Genomic DNA, 6,367 nt, shown 5'->3' on the forward strand with positions numbered 1-6,367 from the left:
AGGCGTCGTGTGAAATTGAGTGCTTTGCTTAAGAACATAACGTACCGCTCTGGTTGAGAATCTAAAGTACAACTTTGCGATCATGAATCGAAGACCAGACAACGACACTCCAATATCTCAGAGCGAGTTAAATATAAGCATCTTCCACGAACTGAGAACAAGCAAGGAGTTAACAGGCATGTATATATATATATATACATACATACATATATTGTGACAGATTCATATAATATCGCAAGGGGTTACCTCCCCTTAATGGACTTAGTTTTAAGAGGGACAAAAATACTATTGAGCCATTTAACGCTAGACTTATATTATGGAAGAAATCTAGAAATATGGTATGGATCTCCAAATTTTGATTTTTTGTTTGATTTATTCATTATCTGTTTTTTTTTTTGTTCTAAAAGATTATTCTAAAAAGTTATTCCCCGAAGAAGTGTATGGCAATTTATATGTTTGACTTAAACTTGACGGTCAAATGTAGCTTTATATGGATATTAGCGCCAAATCTCTTTCTTAAATGTAAAAATTTAAAACTTTGGATATATATATAGTGTAAACAGAGTTAGCGGCTATAATAACCCACTAAGGGATAAAATATCCATGTATACTATGGGTATCCGTTACTCGTGCTATCCCTGTGCATTGGTGTGCATGCCCACTATGCACGTAGAGTGCAGGTAACCACAGGATAAACGAGAGTTTATCAGGAAACAAATACAAATAATCAGAAAATGGAGAAAACCTCAGATTAACAAACACAATGATTGGACCACATTTATGGCTTATTTTTTAATACAAGGCATAGCATAAGGAATAGGTGACGTTGTTGTGCAGTTGTTGATATTGTTATTGCCTTTATTTTTTCATGTATTATTGTTGCTAGTTTTGGTTAGTTCTTTCGTTTGTTTTATGTTTTATGGCAGAGACATTGTTCATCACAGATAAATAATATTCGGAGGATATCTTCATTAGTTCACCATAGAAGGGGACATTTCTAGACTGGCAGAAGTAAAGGCCACTTTCTTCAATTTTTATGCTACGATTAGACAAACTGGAAATGGTGCAGCCCCGGGGCATAGGGAGGGAGATGTGCTGGAACGGTGACTCTGACTCACAGGGTTCACACTTGTGGACAGCAATCTCTGCCCCGATAGTGGTGAGCAGTATGTGGTCCGGGAACCTAGGACGCCAGTGGTCTCAACTGCCACAGGTTCAACCATAAACCTATCGGAGAGCGATCTTGACAGTTTCATTTTATCAGTCTGACGAGCAGCGAAGCCAGAGCCAGTAGCTCACAACACCAAGCTGCCCTTGGAGATGTCACAGCATGTGACATACCAGATGAGAGCCTACCGCCACGGAACAGGAAAATTGTCACACGGTACTGCTTTTTACTGTCCCCTGGGTCTAGTTGTGCTGGCTCGAGCTGGGAATGGAAGACTGCGGCGTTTAGGCCTTGCGTTATGATCTTGTTAAGGGTGGCATGACATGGAAGGCGACCAGCGCTATGGCGGCAGGAGAGTGAGTGGAAGCCGAAAGAATCCAGTGTGGTTACGCAGCGGTATTCGTGAGGATCACAGATCTGGATATCAAACTTCAGTGAAAAGCAAATGTGCACGTATTCACTATCAAGCTGAGTGCCAGTGATGGGGTGTATGTCACCCGTTCTTCTTCCTGAGGGCGATTAAGCGGGCTGAAAAGAAGAGGCCTCGGGGATAATGGTCCAGGGTAGGGTGGAGGAATCGGTTTGCAAGAGCTATAACTCGCTCAGCAGACAGCGTCTGATTTCAGTAGTGAGTGAGACAGCAAATCTTTTAGGTGACCGGGTCGGAGACCGAAGTTATCTCTACTGCTACCGACAGGGAAAGACCTCAGAGCAGAGACGATATCTTTTCTCGGAAGCCACCTACGGCACCTGAAGTTCGGGTGATGGTATGATTCTGAGGTCTGCAGGTGGCAGAGAATGTTTGAGTCGGAGAGCAGCCATGATCTCTTCGATAGGGTAGAGGAAGGTGTCATCAGAGGCGACTACTTCCCTTGTGGTTGCTGCTGTTAAGTTGTAAATGATGTATTTGTTACTGCTGTAAGCACTTTTGTCGACATCGCTGTTGCTGTTATGTGTCATCAAGGCAGATTTGATTACGTCACCCTAGTGATGTAAGCAAAGTGTTAATTGCTTTCTATTAATTTCTTTTATTCAATGCATTCAGACAACAAGTTTATCCAATGCGTTTGTGCCTTTTAAGATACACGATATAATTTGAGGGATTTCTGTCTCTTATTTCTCGCTACTCCATTGGTTATTTGAGCTCTATCTTTTTTTAGCTTTGACTGATAATATCTATGACTGATGTATTCCACCTTTGCTAATCGCATACATTTTGCTAGGGAGAAGTATGTGATATGAAAGTCTATGCAAGGTGAGCCTGAGTAGGTCAATTGAACTTTTAAAACAACCCTCGTTATAAACTTGCTGTTATTCTTGGTGGTGTTGTTATTGTTGTCATTGTTTTTACTGAAGATGATAGTGGTGATGACGGTGATGATGATGTTAAGTTGTTGGTTGTCCCTATGATTGTGTTGATTGTATACGTCTTGATTGTACGAGGGTGTTCATGAGGCACTGTGCCGAGTGGCATCACTGTGTTTACTTCAAAAGTTCCTGGCTTTGAGTAAAAGAAAATAGAAGAGGATCAGTTAATTATCTTATTCCCCTTCTCAGATTCACAAACTAACTGCAGCAGTACTTCAGTTTTTCTAAGCCCTGTAAAACAACCCAGGAAGGTTGGGCCTCCAACCAACCAAATCCAGGAGTTTTCAGCTCTCCCTGGTGCAAGGCGTTCCAGCTGTGACCGCAACTCTGGTATAATTCACTGGAACTATGATAGTGAAAGTGAAAGATGTAGTAGTAGTAGTAGTAGTAGTAGGAGGAGGAGGAGGAGGAGGAGGAGGAGGAGGAGGAGGAGGAGAGGAGGAGGGGAGGAGAGGAGGAGGAGAGGAGAGGAGGAGAGGAGAGGAGGAGAGGAGAGGAGGAGAGGTGGTGGAGGAGGAGAGGTGGTGGAGGAGGAGGAGGAGAGCAGGAGAGGAGGAGGAGGAGGAGGAGAAGGAGGAGAAGGAGGAGGAGGAGTCTTGTTTTTGATGTACTTTTTGATGGTGGTTATTACTGGAAAGGATATTTATAGTTTTTATTACTCTTCTTGCTCAGTGCCAGGCCCACCACATTCTATCCAAAGGATGCTTTATCTTTTCAAACGATGTACGCACACACACACACACACACCCACACACACACACACACACACACACACACACACACCGATATATGTATTTTTATGTGTGCATATATGTATATGTATCGATATATATACACATGGATAGTTATGTGTATGCGTATGTGTGTGCATAAATATATTTACACATAGACACAGCATAATACATATACACACCGACACACAATAAAGAAAGAAACGGAAAAGATGGCTTACCGAATTATCTAATATGTTTATTGACATTAATTTTATGACATACTGTATGATACGTGGTGAATGTAAAAAATAAATGTACAAATAAGGTTATAAGGAATTCAATAGTATGAACCACAATGATAAAATATAAAACATTTATATAACAGAAATTACAGAGACACCAAGATAAATGTATGTGTATATGTGTTAGTATGTGCGTGTGTGGTTGTGTGTAATTTGTGTACGAGTGCCGGATGCATTGCTTTTGTGTTTATGTGGGTGAGAAGGTGTTTGCGTGTGTGCTTTTATATGTTAGGATGTGTGTAAGTGCTTATATAGAGAGAAAACTGTCACAGAAAAATCTGTATTTATTTAGGATCAGACAGACACAAATACAAACAACTCAGGCGCACCCTTTCTATCACTCCCTCTCTCTCTCTCTCTCTCTCTCTCTCTCTCTCTCTCTCTCTCTCTCTCTCTCTCTCTCTCTCTCTTTTTCTATCTCTTTCTCTCACATATGCACGCACATACATGCACAGAGTTTGTGTGCTCAACAATTATTGGTGGAAGAAATGGAAAATAAAAGAAAAAAAACGCATCGTATTCAACACGATGAAGCGTTCAATGTGGAACCCTCGTTTGTTGTGAGTCATAGAATTTCGATGAACCATGAGGATATAATCAGTTTGCTATAAATTCAACACTCATATACATGCACACTTAGAAACACATACATATAAACACACGATATACAAGGAAATAATATTTTTTTTTTAAAGTAGCCAAACATCAAATAAATAAAGAAAAACGATTAGAACGTAAAATAAAAAGAGAAAAAGGAAGCAAGGGAGATAATTCCCAATTGAAGTGTCAAGTTGTAATTTGGCCGTCAGTTGTGAGTAATTATTGGTTTACTTTCCGTCATGTTATTGTTCAGACGTTACGGTCACAAAGGTTTGATTTGAGCTGACAACTTGCCGCATTGTTCTGTTGGCGTCCTTCTCTCTATGCCACACGCCATCATACGATACCCCATTACCTCTTCGAAGTTACCCCTCCTCTCTCATATCACTATCATTTCATCAACGCTTCCGCCTGTTCAACTGCACAACTGCTGCCACAGCTATGATGCTACATTACATCCAACACTCCCACGTCTTTGCTAAACATTGCTCACACAATTATCGTATCTAATGCTTTATTTCGGCATTGGCTACGTTTCAAAGGACTCTCCGCAAACAGAAATTTCCGCCCTATTTATACTAGTACTGTCTAAATCCTAATTAACGGTCCATATTTCTATAACTGGGGCCATTCCACCACCATTTTAGCCATTTCAACACAACATCATGAAGACCATCATTTCACTCTTCAAGTCGACATCAAATTTTATTTTATTCTAATATACACTGATGTATACATGAAAGTATATATATATATATAAACAATCACACTAATGGGTCGAGGTTCACTACAGTTGTTTCGGATGTGATCTTAATTTATGGTCAAAATTGTTACGTTATGAAAAAAAACCGTTTATTCAGGTGAATAAAGAGGAAATTTAACGCTTAGAATTCCTCATGGAATAGAGTGTAATGAAATGTGATCCTACCAAACAGGTTACGACTGGGAGAGAAAACGTCTGATAGAGCTGTAGCGAACCTCAGCTCACTCTGTTTTTGTTTGTTCTTAACCTACCTCGGAACCTTCCAACGTTTGAATCTGGAGCCTATACTCGACTCTGGAATACATGCAAAGAATGCACCCCTGTGTGACTTCGAACATATGTTTTGTATTCTGCCAGTAGTTTTGTATGTGTGCATAACTGGAAGGAGAAATAGGTATTTACTTTAGTAAGGATATGTTGGTACACACTTTTTGTTCAACGGTGCACTAAGCCAAACATTACCTTGGTGATTTTACTATTTGAATATTTGATTCTAATGGTCCTGAAAATGTTATCATACATACATAAATACATGCACACATACACACACACACACACATATATATATATATATATATATATATATATATATATATATATATATATATATATATATATATATATATATATATATATATACATATATATATATATATATATATATATATATATATATATATATATATATATATATATACATATATATATATATATATATATATATATATATATATATATATATATATATATATATATATATTTATATATATATATATATATATATATATATATATATATATATATATATATATATATATATATATATATATATACGTATATATATATATATATATATATATATATACGTATATACATATATACATACATACATACATACATACACACAGACACACATACACAAGCACACACATATCCATGAAGGCATCTGGTACTCACACGGACTCACTCCTACAACAAAATATACATTTACTTAACTGTATTCGCATCTATGCTCACCACACACACTCACGCACTCACACATGCATGCACTTATATACACATGCACACACACACACACACACACACATACACATATGCCCACACGTAAACACGTACACGTGCACACACGTACGCATGCATGATCCATACCCATATTATAAAAGGAAAAGTCACGTGCTATTGTTTTTTTGTTGACCTTTTTGTCCCAAGAAATCTAAAGGGAGAAAAGATGGTTCTTTTTAGAGGAAATGGAATGTGTACGTGTACGGGTGTGCGTATGTGTGTCTGTGCCTGTGTGTGTGTGTGCGCGCGTGTGTGTTGTATGTGTATGTGCGCATGAATGTCTTTATGTAATGTGTGTTCTAAAATTGTTGCCTTTGATAGATTAATAGATATGAGCAAGGCAGTGACTGTACTGGCTTTCCGTCGGTTACGATGACACGGGTTCCAGTTG

This window comes from Octopus bimaculoides, chromosome 6 (assembly GCF_046866305.1).
Source record: "Octopus bimaculoides isolate indiv1 chromosome 6, ASM4686630v1, whole genome shotgun sequence".
NCBI lineage: Eukaryota > Metazoa > Mollusca > Cephalopoda > Octopoda > Octopodidae > Octopus > Octopus bimaculoides.